The following is a 15,467-nucleotide window of genomic DNA, read 5'->3' on the forward strand; positions in this document are numbered from 1 at the left end:
TCTTCTCCCCTCCCCCCTCTTCTCCCCTCCCCGTCCCCTCCCCTCGCCCTCCCCCCTACACTCCCCCCCCTCCCCCCATGGCCCTCCATTTCCCCCCTACCCCCTCCCCTTCCCCCTCCCCCTCCCCTCCCCATCCCCCCCTCTTCTCTCCTCTCCTCCTCCCCCTCCCCCCTCTTCTCCCCTCCCCCCTCTTCTCCACTCCCCCCCTCTTCTCCCCTCTCCCCCCCTCTTCTCCCCTCTCCCCCTCTTCTCCCCTCCCCACCCTCTCCTCCACGCCCCCCCGTTCCCCTCCCCTCCCCTTTCCCCTCCCCATCCCCCCCTCTTCTCTCCTCCTCCCCCTCCCCCTCCCCCCTCTTCTCCCCTCCCCCCTCTTCTCCCCTCCCCCCCTCTTCTCCCCTCCCCACCCTCTCCTCCCCTCCCCCCCGTTCCCCTCCCCTCCCCTTCCTCCTCCCCTCCCTTTCCCCGCCCGGCAATGCCGGGTACTTCCCATGGCCAGCTGTACGTGGGCTGCTCGAGGGTTGGAAAACCAAGCAATCTTTATGTCTTGGCATCAAGAAAACCAGAAATGTTGTATACCAAGAGGTTTTGAGAAATTGACAATTGACAAAACGTCATGTAGGAAATGTACTGTGATATTGCTCTAAAATATACATGTTCTTTTCATCATATATTTGTCTTATTCTTATTCAACCCGGGCGAAGCCGGGTACCTCAGCTAGTATGTGTATATATATACATAATCCAACACAGGTGCATTGTAAAGCGGGAACAGGAGGCACTGTGAATACCAGACGGTAGTCAGGTGCTTTTTTTTTTTTTTTTTTTGTATACAAGATCGAGGCTCGTGAAAGAGCTAACATTAATCACACAAAAAGACAAACGTATATATGTAATGTGGCGTACAGTGTGTGTAATGTGTGTGTAATGTGGCGTACAGTAATGTGGCGTCATGTAATGTGTAATGTATATATATATATATGTAATGTAATGTGGCGTACAGTATATATATATATATGTGTGTGTGTGTATAACGTATAATTAATAAACACACACCCAGACCACACGGTAAAATAAACTTTGTGTGCTATGACAAATCTGTAGAATAGGGGGCGAGGTTTATTCACGATCCATTTGGTGGGTTCGCTCGTTGCTTCCAAAGCTGTCTGGCCTTGCTTATCTGACGACCTCGACCAAGATCGGACTCGTTATGGATGCAGGTGGTTATATATCCGGACTGGCAGTCACTCCGAGCGGTTCATGTGCACTCTAATCTGAGATCGTTTGGGCGTTTACCGTACCAAATTAAATACCTTTCCCCTCTCCTCTCCGCAACCCTCACTGTTGTAATCCTTACACCCCCCAACCCTCCCTGAAGTATACCTCACCTCCCTCCTCCCCCCCCCCCCCCACACCCTCACCCCCCACTGTAGTATACTATACCTTACTCCCCCAACCCTCCCTGAAGTATACCTCACCTCCCTCCTCCCCCCCCCCACACCCTCACCCCCCACTGTAGTATACCTTACTCCCCCAACCCTCCCTGAAGTATACCTCACCTCCCTCCCCCCCCCCCCCCCACTTCTCATGTAGTATACCTTACTCCCCCAACCCTCCCTGCAGTATACCCTCACCTCCCTCTCCCTCCTCCCCCAACCCTCCCTGTGGTATACCTTACTCCCCCAACCCTCCCTGTGGTGTACCTTACTCCCCCAACCCTCCATATGGTATACCTCACTCCCCTCCTCCTCCTCCCCCAACCCTCCCTGTGGTATATCTCACCCCCTCCAGATGTTATGATATTACGAGGAACTACTGTAACTGTAACATCGGAACAAGACACACTCTCTCTGTTTGTTTCATGTCTGTCATCGAGAGTGACTGTATGGATTTTCGTTTCACTCCAACATGATCTCCAGACTCCAGACACAAAATGAAGTTTCCCTTTGGACTTTGGTGATTATCCCGAATATTATAATCATGAATAACAGTGAAATGGGCAACGTGGACCTTCAAAACGTTCAATATTGCATTAATACTGTATATATATATATACTCACTATTCAAATCGCCCAATGTCAATTATGAACACCAATGACGTAATTTATCATGAGCATACACCGCCCAAAACACTGCACAACGATAATCGCTGCTGGGAATGGTATATAACCCAACTCGGGGTGCATTGTAAAGCAGGAACAGGAGGCACTGCGAATACCAGAGGGTAGTCAGGTGTTTGTCGTGTAATGTAGCGTACAGTACATTCTAACACATACTCCATTAGACTCAGACAGAGTGATCGTGCGGCAGAACAAGAACAAGAGCACAGCAGCGTTGGGCGGAAGTATAAATGATGGGATACGCGTGCTCTCATCTGGTACTGAAATGATTACAATATTCATATTTATATTGAGAGAAAAATGGCAGTGAATGAACTTCCTAATTTTACTTCCGATGTGCAACACCACTCCACACCACTCCACACCACACCACACCACACCACACCACACCTCACCACACCTCACGGCGGCCGCAGTGGTCTCGGTCTGTTGGGTTTAAATGGAGTCGCTTCTGATTCACCGCAGAGTACGAAACTGGGGCCGATCGTCCTTTAGATGAAGCTGAGCTTGCAGGTATCAGGTAAGTTAGATATAGCAGAGAGCGAGGGGTGATCACATTGAGGAAAGTGAAGGTGCTTTGTTTTACATAAATTGGGTAAACGATCAGGCGTCAGCAGATGCAGTTTAACCTGAACAGATTTAAGGTGCTGGGGATGGGTAAGAATAATTAAAATGGAGATTATATGATGGAAGGGGCAATCTTGGAGCGTGTCACACAGGGGAAGAATCTGGGGGTGGTTATAGGAGAGAGGAGGGGGGGAGGAGTTGGGCGTAATCAGACATGGGGGTGGTAATAGGAGGGGGGGAGTTGGGGGGTAATCAGCCATGGGGGGTGGTAATAGGAGGGGGGGGGGGGAGTTGGGGGTAATCAGCCATGGGGATGGTAATAGGAGGGGGGGGGGAGTTGGGGGGTAATCAGCCATGGGGGGTGGTAATAGGAGGGGGGGGGGGGGGGAGTTGGGGGTAATCAGACATGGGGATGGTAATAGGAGGGGGGGGGGGGGGGGCGGGAGTTGGGGCTAATCAGACATGGGGGTGGTAATAGGAGGGGGGGGGGGGGAGTTGGGGGTAATCAGACATGGGGGTGGTAATAGGAGGGGGTGGGGGGGAGTTGGGGGTAATCAGACATGGGGGTCGTAATAGGAGGGGGGGGGGGAGGAGTTGGGGGTAATCAGACATGGGGGTGGTAATAGGAGGGGGGGACACGAGTTGGGGGTAATCAGACATGGGGGTGGTAATAGGAGGGGGGGGGGGGGAGTTGGGGGTAATCAGACATGGGGGGGTGGTAATAGGAGGGGGGGGGGGGGAGTTGGGGGTAATCAGACATGGGGGTCGTAATAGGATGGGGGGGGGGAGAGGAGTTGGGGGTAATCAGACATGGGGGTGGTAATAGGAGGGGGGGGGGCGAGTTGGGGGTAATCAGACATGGCAGAGGCAGCTGTCGGTAAAGCAGACACGGTTTTAGGTTGTGTTTGTAGGGGATAAATAATTGTAAATCAAGAAAGCCCGAGTGGGCTGAGGGTCGTCTCTTGAGGTTGTAGTTCAGACCTCTGCTGATTTGCGGAACCCCCACCTGGTAGCCCCCTGATCCCCCGGGGTTAAAAAAAATAGGTATTATTAACACTGCACAGGTATTCAGTGAGACTCCATCTTGAATATTGTGTGCAGATTTTTGTGACAACAACTCAGGAAGGACATCGAGCTGCCATAGAGAGGGTTCAGCGCACGATTACTGGACTGATTCCAGGGCTAGCTGGACTCAGCTATGAGGAGCAGCTGAGAGATACAGGTGATAGAGATGTTATGATAGACATAACATAACAGAGGTGATAGAGAGGAGACAGGTGACGAGGGCATGTGATAGAGATGTTTAAGATAATGAAGGGTATGGACAAAATAAGTGCATAATAATTATTCAGCACAATAGACAGTGATAGGACCAGAGGAAATAGCCTGAGAGTAAAGAAGAGGAGATGGTAGTAAGTAAGGCAAGGGTCTTCACTCTGAATAGTTAATGCATGGAATGGTCTCCACGGAAAGGTAGTGGCAGCAGAAACAGTAGATAGGTTTAAACTGGAATTAGATAGGTATACCTTGAAAAAATTGAGATTGAGGGGTCCTGGGATGCGCTGGACTTGGGGGTGTGGGGAGAGGGGTAGGAGTTGTAGGTAGCCTGATTATGGATCGGCGATGTCTGTGGGAGTGTCTCATCAAGGTGCAGTGTGTGGTCAGTGTCTGGTGTTGTACATTCTTCACCCCACCTCCTACATCAAATTTCCTTGTTATCTTCCTAGTAGCAGGCTGACAGGATGGCCTAGAGGTGCGCACACTCGCCTCTAAGCTGTCTATCCTGGGTTTGAATCCTGACCCAGCTACAAACTGTCAGCGGGTAAACCCAACCCAGCCGGTGTTTCACAGGCAGGGTGATTCATCAATGTGTGCGCTTTCCCTCGGATGGATGTTAAATTGGGCATCCCATCTGCCAGTATTAGTTGGTGGGCATTAACGATTCCACGTTGTCCTTCGAAAAGTAGGTGAACTATCGCCGGCACCATGGACAGATTATACATCATCTGCTGAGTTGTGATGTTCTGGGTGATTGGATGGTGGGCCGTCACCCGAAACTGATGCCACTCTGGTATCATTTGGTGGCACGTTGGTCCAATTTTGGTGGCACTAACTGATACCATTTGGTGAACGCAGATAGTTGATCCAACTCCCAGAAATCTGAGATGTAGTCAACTGTTAGCAGGTACTCTACTCCTTCCTCCATGGGAGAATAAGCCAATTCTCAATTTTTTTTCCATGGTCAATCTGGAACCAAATGTGTCATGAGTGTTTTGTTTTTTTCTGTTGTTTGATCTGAAACGCATTGCGTCTGCTGCTCCAGCCGATGAATTCCTTCATTTCTCCACTCATGTTAGTCCAAAACAAGACGTCTCTTTCTTGGCAAAGGCATGCCTGAAGAGCACCCATGTGCCTAAAATGTGTGCAGTTCTACATCCCCCGATATGACCCCCCCCCGTCCACCCAGTCCAAATCCAGCCTGGGGACCAAGTTCCCTCAAGGCTGTTCCGGCAACACTTTCCAGACTTTGGGTACTTTCCAGACTCCTCAATTTGGGTGAGGAGTAGCAAAAATAGCGAAAAGTTAACAGACGACTGGATGGACAGCAAACATATGGACGTCATGACCCATTTTATAAGTTAATCTCTTCGAGTATCGAGATAAGATGACCTAAAATGTGCCCGTTATTGTTTGTTGATTGTTCTGCAGCATCACCTCCAAGAGAGTGCTGATAAATACCACCACCCCCAACAAATATCTGATTCTTGACCCGAAAGAGGTGCCTCCTGGATTTGATCTATATTGGAAACACGAATGGTCCATTTTAAACTATGTTTGCACATCCCATGTTGGATGGCTCACCACTTGCACAAATGCAAAATCAAAGCGCAGCATTCGACTGCAGGAACATATTGACCGAACAACCCATAGGGGCATAGACCATCATATAGTGAACCACTCCAAGTTGCGAAAATCTAGCCAGAGTATTGGAGCTTGTCAAGCCATACTTATTTACAAAGACTTTTAGTATCTCTTTAAATAAACATAATTGACGACACTACAAAACAATATGTCTTTCACAGATGTAATTTTATATCCCCACATTTCAGGATATCCAGTTTGTCAGTAATGCTGTGTGAAACAAAAGGCAGTATGTGTGAGTTAAAAGAAAAATAAACATCTTCAGCTGAAAATACAGTAGTTCAATAAAGTGAGCAGGTTATGGTAACGCCATATCTAGAAATGGGAGATCGCTGGAATCGTACATAGATCCTTTACAGCTTTCCTCTTCCCGATCAAGAAATATGCTGATGTGAGCAGGTGTGAGACCAGCAGTATTTCCATATTTGAAACTACCTTGTCAACAACTATACTTGTACTGCACTTGAAGCTATGGAGGCATTATATTTGTGTTGAGCCCCAGGTCCAATGAGTCTGCACTCTGCAGCCTGAGGAAATATTTTGCTATAGAAGAGGCCCTTATGCCTGTTGTTCATCCTTTAAGACATCCTTAAAACAGTAAATTTCCTGTTTCGAATGATTTTCGATTTTGTTTGACTGGCAGACAGACAATTGGAGTACCTTCAGAAAGTATTCACACCCCTTGACTTTTTTCACATTTTGTTATGTTACAGCTTGAATGAAAAATTGACCTCCGACAATCCTTTGTAGAAGCGACTTTGGCAGTGATTTCAGCTTTGAGTCCTCTTAGGTATGTCTGTGGCAGCTTTGCATACCTAGATTTGGGGAGTTTCTCCCATTCTTCCTTGCAGATTTGCTCAAGCTCTGTCAAGTTGGATGGGGAGCATTGGTGAACAGCAATCTTGAAGTCTTTCCACAGACTTTCAATGGGATTCATGTCTGGGATTTGCCTGGGCTACTCAAGGACTTTCAGGTTCTTGTTCTGAAGCCATTCCAGTGTTGCTTTGGCTGTATGCTTGGGGGCATTGTCCTGTTGGAACATAAATCTTTGCCACAGTCAAAGGTCTTGGACACTCTGGAGCAGGTTCTCCTCAAGGATTTCCCTGTATTTGGCTCCATTCATTGTTCCCTCTATCCTTACATGTCTCCCAGTCCCTGCTGCTGAAAAGCATCACCATAACATGATGCTTCCACCACCATCCTTCACAGTAAAGATGGTGTTAGACGGGTGATGCGCTGTGCTTGGTTTCATCCAGAAGTAGCACTTTGCATTTAGGCCAAAGACTTAAATTTTTGTCTCATCAATCCACAAAATCTTTTGCCTCATACACTCAGAGTCTTTCACATGCTTTTTTGCAACCTCCAGGCGTGCCGTCATGTGCCTTTTCTCAGGAGTGGTTTCTGCCTGGCCACTCTCCCATAAAGCATAGATTTGTGAAGTGCTGCAGAGACTTGTGCTTCTGGCAGGTTCTCCCATCTTGTACAAGGAATTCTGTTTTTCTGTCAGAGTGGTCACTGGGTTCCTGGTCACCTCCCTGTCCAATGTCCTTGCCCGGTTGCTCAGTTTGGTCGGACGGCCAGCTCTAGGAAGTGAATATTCTTTAGGAAGAATATTCTCTCTGAAGTGCTCTAGGAACTTTTGGATGATGGTGAATATTCTTTCCATTTCCTAATGTTTGAGCTCGCTGTGCTCTTCGGAACTTTCAACACTCTAGAAATTGTTTTATACCCTTCCCCAGATCTAGGCCCCCTCACAATTCTATCTCAGCTATACGGACAGTTCCTTGAACTTCATGGTAGAGTTTCTGCTCTGACATGCACTGTCAACTGTGGGATCTTTATTATAGAAAGGTGTGTTTCTTTCCAAATCATCTCCAATCATTTGAATTGGCTACAGGTGGTCATCAATGAAGTTGTAACAACAACAACAACAACATGCATTTTAAAGGCCATTTTCCCTACGAGAGCGGGGGTTAGCCTTGCGGTCCCCATGACGATCTTCTCCATTTTGCCCTATTTTCTGCATCTCTCCTTGTTAACCCCCTTGCCCGCATTTCTTCTTCCACCATCTTTAGCCAAGTCTTTCTCGGTCTTCCCCGTCCTCTACTTCCTTCTACATTCATTTCCATCACTCTTCTCAACCAGTCACTTTCATCCTTCCTCAACACATGACCAAACCATCTCAACGTGTTCCTCTTCACAGCATCAATCACAGGCTCTATTCCTATCATCTTTCTCAATTCATCATTTGTCTTCCTCTCTCTCAACGATACTCCGCACATCCGTCGAAGCATTCACATTTCCACCCTTTCCAACCTTCGTTGCTGCTCTACGTTCATTACCCATGTCTCGCTCCCATAAATCATAACACTTCTCACACATGCAGCATACACCTTTCCCTTCAGCTTCAACGACACTCCCCTCATCAGCACGCCACTCAGTTCCCGAAACTTCTTCCATGCACATCTCACTCGAGCAACCGTTGACGAGTCTGATTCACCTTCTCCATTCAGCATGTCTCCGAGGTAGCAAAATGTTTTCACACCTTCCAGCTTCACGCCGTCTCCAAGATCCATCTCAGCATGTCCTCCATCTGCAGCTCCCTCTGTGCACACCTTACATTTGAATGTAGCTGCCACACTGGTTAATGACCCTCTCAGACCACTACATTTTTGATGAACCCACTCAGCGCACATTGTACATTGAATGGAGTTCACTCCGACACCCTTCCTACACACAGCACAGGGCCACTTCCCAGTTCTTTCCACCTCACCACATGCTTTACCACTTGCCATCACCTTTGTCTTTCCGATATTCACCTTCAGACCTTTTGTCTCCATACATTCCTTCCACTTGTTCATCTTTTCCTTCAGTCCATCCATACTTTCCGCAATCAACACCAGATTATCTGCATACAACAACTCCCACGGTAAACCCTCCTTTACGTTCTGAGCCAGCACCTCAATCACAGCTACAAATAGTAGTGGACTTAGTACCGACCCCTGATGCACTCCCACCTTCACCTCAAACTCACCACTGTTCCCGTGCTTCGTCCTTACAGCTGTGTGCGCTCTTTTGTACATTGCCATCACTACTCTGATCAACCATTCCTCCACTCCTAACTTCCTCAATGCCCATGTCAATACTTTGCGTGGAACCCTGTCGAATGCTTTCTCCAGATCAACAAACCCAAGAAACAACTTCTTCCTCTTCTCCATGTACTTCTCCTGCAACTGCCTCACAATGAAAAGCACGTCTGTCGTTCCTCTTCCTGGCATAAATCCAAACTGCATTTCGTCGATCTTCACTTTCTTCCTTATCCTCCTCTCCAACACCCTTTCCAATACCTTCATTCCATGCTCCAATAACTTTATCGCTCGGTACGAGCCACACTCCAGAGGGTCACCTTTCCCCTTGTATAGAGGGATGAGGGTACTCAGTTCCCAATCCACTGGAATGCGGCCTTCTTTCACCACCAGATTACAGATCTCTGTCATTCTCTTCACACCCCAACTTCCTGCTGCCTTCAACATATCTCCCACATCTCCCGTCGGCCCTCCCGCTTTTCTACCCTTCATTGCTTTCATCGCTTCCTCAACTTCCTTCTCAGTTATCTTCTCTGCCGGTCCTAAAACTGGGTTACTCTCTATGTTGCCATCCCATTCATTCTCTGTATTCAACGGCATTTCCATAAAGCTTTTCCCTCTTCCTTTAATTCCATCTGGGTCGACAACGATTTGTCCCACTTCATCCTTCAAGCAACTCACCCCCATCACATCACACCCCTCTTTCGCTATCTGCTTTGCAATCCTGAATACTGCTTTCTGACCGTCTTCCGAATCCAAGCGTTCTCCGAACATTTTCCTATATGCCTCCTGCGCCTTTGCTACCTCTTTCTTTGCAGCCTTCCTGGCTGCCTTATAACTTTCATGCTCTGCTGTTTCTGCTCCCGTACCCTTCGCCTTCTGCCACTGCTTGAACTTCTTCCTCTTCTCGTCAATCCTCTTTCCAACTTCATTATCCCACCACCATGTTTCCGAGTGCTTCGGTGGTCCTTTTGTCCATCCACATACCTCACCAACGGCTCCCAACAGACTAGCTTTCATTGACATCCAACCACTTTCAAGCTTAACCACATCATCCTCAACCCTACTCAGCCTCTCTTTTAATGCCTCCCTTACTGTCACCTCTTTCAACCTCCACACCTTCATTCTCGGTTGGTACTTCACCCGCCGAGCTCTCCTCGCACCTTTCACCCTTATGTCGCAGACAACCAAATGGTGCTGTGAAACAGCCTCCTCCCCCGGGATCACCTTTGTGTCCCGGATGTGTCCCCTATCTCGCCTACGCACCATCAGGTAGTCAACGGTTGTCGTCGACCCACCTGACGTGTATGTAACAAGCTTATTATCCTCTTTCTGGAACTGAGTATTACAAATCAACAAATCAGCTCCATCAGCAAACTCCAAAATCCTTTCACCTTTTCCATTTCTCACACCATATCCATAACCCCCATGAACTCCGTCAAAACCATCCATCAACAATGAAGTTGTAGTGACATCTAAAAGGAAATTGGATGCACCTGAGCTCAATTTGGAGTGTCTTAGCAAAGGGCTTGAATACTTCCTTACCCTCGACATTTCAGCTTTGCATTTTCAATTATTTTGAAAAAAAATTTAAAAACCAAATTACACATTGACGTTATGGGGTATTATGTGGAGATGAGTGACACAAAATCTCAATTTAATCCATTTTAAATTCAGGCTGTAACATGACAAAATGTGAAAAAAGGCAGGGGGTGTGAATACTTTCTGAAGATGCTGTATATCACCCCTTGCTATCCCCCCTCTGAAGACACTGTATAGCCAAAGTACAACTAAACGACAGCTTCGTTTTCCAATTTGTGTTGAAAATGTAACATTCATTTGCAATTGAGTTCTTACTCGACCATACGACTTAGGTCTGTGGACAGACAGACAGACCGACACACAGACAGACAGACAGACACACAGCCAAAGTGACCAATTGCTTAACCCCACTTTTCTCTTCGTGCAGGCAGAGTAAAAACATCAAGACTGGTTCCAATCCATCCCTCACTTCAGAAAGCACCCCATATTGACAAAAGAACTACCAGCCGCAAAAGGCTGGGTCCTAGATCCCATGAATTTTAAAAGTTGTTTTTACTCAGAAGCACAGCAAAGAAAAGCCTCACTTATGTCATAACGGCCTGCATTTTTATTTTTACCTCCTCATCTGCTTTCTGATGCTTCAGCCTGCTTCAGCATGGATCTGGGGCTCACCCACGGTTGGCCCTGGCAGCTGCAGGAGACATATTTACCATAAATATCGGTCTTGTTTAATTTGGTGACATCTTGCTTTTTACACCTCAATTTTAAATAACTCAACGACTCAATTGAGGCCTGTATGCTTGTTTACTTTGAATTACTGTCTGCAAATGTCGTGCTCTCCATAGACTGAGGTGTTCAGTCAGCTGTCAGTCCTGACACTTGATAGCAACTGGGTCAGGTCAGTCTTTTGGGATTGTCATTGGTATCATGTTATCCTGTGCTACCTGCCGCATGATCGGGTTATCGTCAACTGACCCGGCACCCTTCACTGGCTTTGCTAGTGGAGAGGGTGACTGTGACACCCTGCCAGGACTAAAAACAACACCTGACAAAGGGCAGATGAGCTCCCTTTGGGAACCAATGGCCATCCAGTATGGAGATGGTGTCTCCGACAAAAACACCCAATAAGAGTAGGAAAATTTATTTTTCCACCTGGCCTAGTTACTCCATCCTGCACAGTGATCCTGTGACTAGAGGTTTCCTTGTTCCAGGACTAGGGGAAGGTTTTGCCAGTTTTTCCTCTTCTTCTTTTTCTTTGTAGCCCTTCATACTTCGTGGCTCTCAGCCTTGTTTAGGGCGAATTTCAATTGAAAAAAATATCCCTCTTTGCCAGTGCTCGTGGTCCAATAAGAAATAGTACAAACAGGCCTGGCTTATCTCAACGACAATTATGGGAACCATATGCAGAGCAAGTCTCAGGCATCATAAATAACTATAAGTACTGTGTTTTGTACAAGATCTGCAGAATGTCCAGAGTAAACACATGTCACATGCCATTTAACATCACGTGAAGAATCTACAGACAAAAGAGCTCTTTTTCAAATGTAATGACAAAGTTTTATGCTTCAATATGCATGGATGTCATTTGCTTTTCTGATGTGAATAAAACCCAAATTTTCCACAAAATATTCTTCATATTCACTGTGGCGTATCATGGTCATGGACTGTTGGGAGGAGGGGGATTGGAGACGTGGGAAGGAATAGTCTCTTTTGCACTTCGTTTGCCTTGTTAATTTACTTAATTTTTTTCATAGCACCAGTTGATTTTGGAAGCCATGTGCATTATCTTCTGTTGTCAAGTTTTCTGTTAAATAAGTACAAATTATTTTATAAGGAACAACAATGCAAATTTCGGAGTACCTCTGGCTACGGCTTCCCCTTCTCTCCCCACCTTTTGTTCATATGTGTGTTGTACCGTCCACCAAACAGTGATGACTCCATCTACATCTCGCTGTCTGATAATATGGACCAACTTCTATCTACCCATCCCAACTCTCTCTTCCTCATATGTGGTGATTTCAATTGTCACCATGCCAGTTGGCTGGGTGTGGGTACCTCTCTCACCAGCCATGGCTCTTCAGCAAAGGACTTCTGCGACTCACTGGGACTGACACAATCTGTCAATTTCCCGACCCGGATATCAGTCAATGGAGCATCTTCTCTTCTAGACTTGTTTATGACAAACTTCCCTGCAAATGTCTGCTGCTCTTCTTCTGCTCCAATCGGCTCATCTGATAATGTGCTTGTTAAAGTGGACATCTCTCTGGCCATTCTCAGAGAGCCCCCTCAGCGTCGATGAGTCTGGCATTTCACTCAGGCCAACTGGCACGGTCTTCAAGCAGCCATCAATAATCTGGACTGGTCTCCCATCTCTACCGCCTCTGACATCAACTCATCCTGGGAATTCTTTCAAAGTAAATTGCTCTCTCTCATGCACAGATTTATCCCATCTCGTCTTCAGTTGTCATACCCTTCCTCCCATCCATGGTACACGGAATCTTGTGGTGAGGCTGTTGCCCTGAAACAACTTGCTTTCGTCTCCTGGAAAGCAAATCCAACGGAAGGCAATCTCATTTCCTTTCACAAAGCTCGGAACAAGTGTGTGTTTACCCTCGGGAGAGCCAGGAAACAATATCTCACCGTTCTCAAGACCGAACTCTCTTATCTGTCTCCCTCTTCCAAATCCTGGTGGCATCTGGTCAAATCTGTTTCTGGTATTTGTTCCCCCTCCATCCCCTCCCTCACCTCAAACGGCTTAACGGCTGACTCCGCACGTGAAAAAGCTGAATGCCTCAACTCTGTGTTTGCCTCTAAATCCTGTGTCCCAAACCCATCCCTCTCTGTACCCACCATACCCAGTCGTACCCAGCTGCTCCTGGACTCTGTGTCCTTTCCTCCTGACAAGGTGGAAAAGTTTCTGTCAACCCTCGACTCTGATTCTGCAACTGGTCCTGACGGCATCAGCCCACGGGTCCTAAAATCATGTTCTTCCGCTCTTTCACTCCCTCTTTCTGTTCTCTTCACCCTCTCTTTTGCTCAAGGTCATCTGCCATCTGCTTGGAAATCAGCCAACATCACCGCTTTGCACAAAAAAGGTGCAAAAACAGATCCTAGCAACTACAGACCAATCAGCCTTCTCCCAATTATCAGCAAAGTCATGGAATCCATCATTGCTTCAGATATGAAATCTTTCCTCTTCTCCAATGGCTTGATCTCTGATCATCAATTTGGTTTCAGACCAGGTCACTCTACTCTGGACATGCTGCTTCTGCTTTCTCAACAATAGATGGAGGTCCTCAACGCCAAACAGGAAATTAGAGCTGTCTCCCTTGACATTTCACGTGCCTTCGATACGGTCTGGCACCCTGCTCTGCTCACCAAACTCTCCTCCTTTGGTATCCACTGAAATCTCCACGCATGGCTGGCGGACTTCCTCTCTGGTCGTAGTCAACATTTTTGAGCCCCCAATGAAATCTCCCTTGGCACACCTGAGCTCCCTGAATGGATTTCTCTCATCTCCTCTTCCTGTTCAGGCTGGAGTTCCCCAAGGTAGTGTTCTGCGCCCTGTGCTTTTTCTGGTCTTCATCAATGATCTCTCTGACTCTCTTGAAAATCCCCTCTATCTCTTTGCTGACGACTCTACTATCTGTCGCTCCATTCCTCATTCCTCAGATCGGCAGTCTGCAGCCTCCTCACTCTCTGCAGACCTGGACAAAATCACAGACTGGGCAAACAAATGGAACATGTCTTTCAATCCTGATAAATCTCACACTCTTACGATGTCTCTCCGAAAAGACCGACTGGACAACTCTCCCATCCACTTTCTGTATAATCCTCTCCAAGAAGTTCTGTCACTCAAGCTTTTGGGTCTCACTATTTGCCATGATCTTTCCTGGGAAAACCACATTTCGAATCTGGCCTCCAAAGCCAGTCGCCGACTGGGCATCCTCCGTCGTGTGAAGTCCTTCCTTGGCACACCTGAGCTCCTCACCACATACAAGGCTTTCATCTGCAGCTCTATGGAATACTGCTCTCCCCTCTGGTCTGGTGCTCCTGCCTCACACCTAGCTCGTCTTCACGCTGTTGAAACCAAAGCGTTCAGAATCATTTTAATCTCCCGCGATGAAGCTAACTCCAAGGGCCTTTCACTCACTCACCGCAGGCAGGTTGGTGGTCTTTCCGTCTTCTACCGACTCCTCTCTGGCCTTGCCCCCCCAGCTCTCTCTGGGCTCTGTCCCCTAAATATTCCTACAGGTCGCACAAGATCTGCCTGCAACCCTCTTATGGTTAAACTGCCAAAATCAAGACTTTCTGCTCACCTTCACTCCTTCATTCCTCTTTTTTTTCCCGCCTCTGGAACAAACTCCCTCACTCTCTTCAATCCCACTCCACCCTCCAGGTCTTTAAAACAGCTGTTCACCACCATCTCTTATCCTCCCCCATCCAAAACCTTGATCTTTTCTACCTCCGCTAATTTCGGTCCCCTTGTGTGTTATACCTCTCCTCCCCCCCCCCCCCCCCCCTTCCCACGCCTCCTCTCCCCAAGCCCTCTCCCTCCCACACTTCTCCCTGCTCTCAAATGTTGTGGTTGTGTGCTTCCCCTTCTCTCCCCATCTTGTCTTCCGCTCCCTCCATTTGTATATTTTGTTTGTCTGGTTGATTTGTTTGTGAAATAAATGTTAGCTCTTTCACGAGCCTCGATTCAGTATACAAAAAAAAAAAAAAAAAAAAAACAACAACAAGTGGAACATGTCTTTCAATCCTGACAAATCTCACACTCTCACTATGTCGCTCCAAAAATACCGTCTGGACAACCCTCCCATCTACTTTCTGAACAATCCTCTCCAATACGTTCTGTCACTCAAGCTCTTGGGTCTCACAATCTCCCACGATCTTTCCTGGGAAAACCACATTTCCAAGCTGGCCTCCAAAGCCAGTCGCCGACTGGGCATCCTCCGTCGTGTGAAGTCCTTCCTTGGCACACCTGAGCTCCTCACCACTTACAAGGCTTTCATCCGCGGCTCAATGGAATGCTTATCTCCTGTCAAAGAAGGATTATTTGGAGATAGATGAGGTGCAAAGAGGAAGTAGAGTAAAGGTGTGCTTGTCTCATTGATGTCCACAAGGTTGGGTTTAGGAGAATCTATTAAATAATTGGAAGAATACTGAGACAAACATACTGAGACAGATAATTCAGCAGAGTTCCATATAATGGTTCACTATGGTTTACAGTA

General features: G+C 47.2%; 1 protein-coding gene across 3 annotated transcripts in view; it reads left to right on the top strand.

Annotated features, from left to right (window-relative positions):
• Nucleotides 1–1,098: 1,098 nt before the first annotated feature.
• LCLAT1 (lysocardiolipin acyltransferase 1) overlaps nucleotides 1,099–15,467 on the top strand; it is a 40,429-nt gene continuing 26,060 nt past the window's right edge. The window contains exon 1 of one of the 3 annotated variants that reach the window (XM_078778879.1): nucleotides 1,099–1,216. The gene's annotated coding sequence lies outside the window, so the exon portion shown is untranslated. Of the gene's footprint in view, nucleotides 1,217–2,241; nucleotides 2,374–2,519; nucleotides 2,637–15,467 lie in introns of those variants that run through there. The other 2 variants (XM_078778878.1, XM_078778880.1) reach the window with 2 other exon arrangements.

Source organism: Myxine glutinosa, chromosome 5, assembly GCF_964187855.1.
Source record: "Myxine glutinosa chromosome 5, kmMyxGlut1.1, whole genome shotgun sequence".
NCBI classification, from domain to species: domain Eukaryota; kingdom Metazoa; phylum Chordata; class Myxini; order Myxiniformes; family Myxinidae; genus Myxine; species Myxine glutinosa.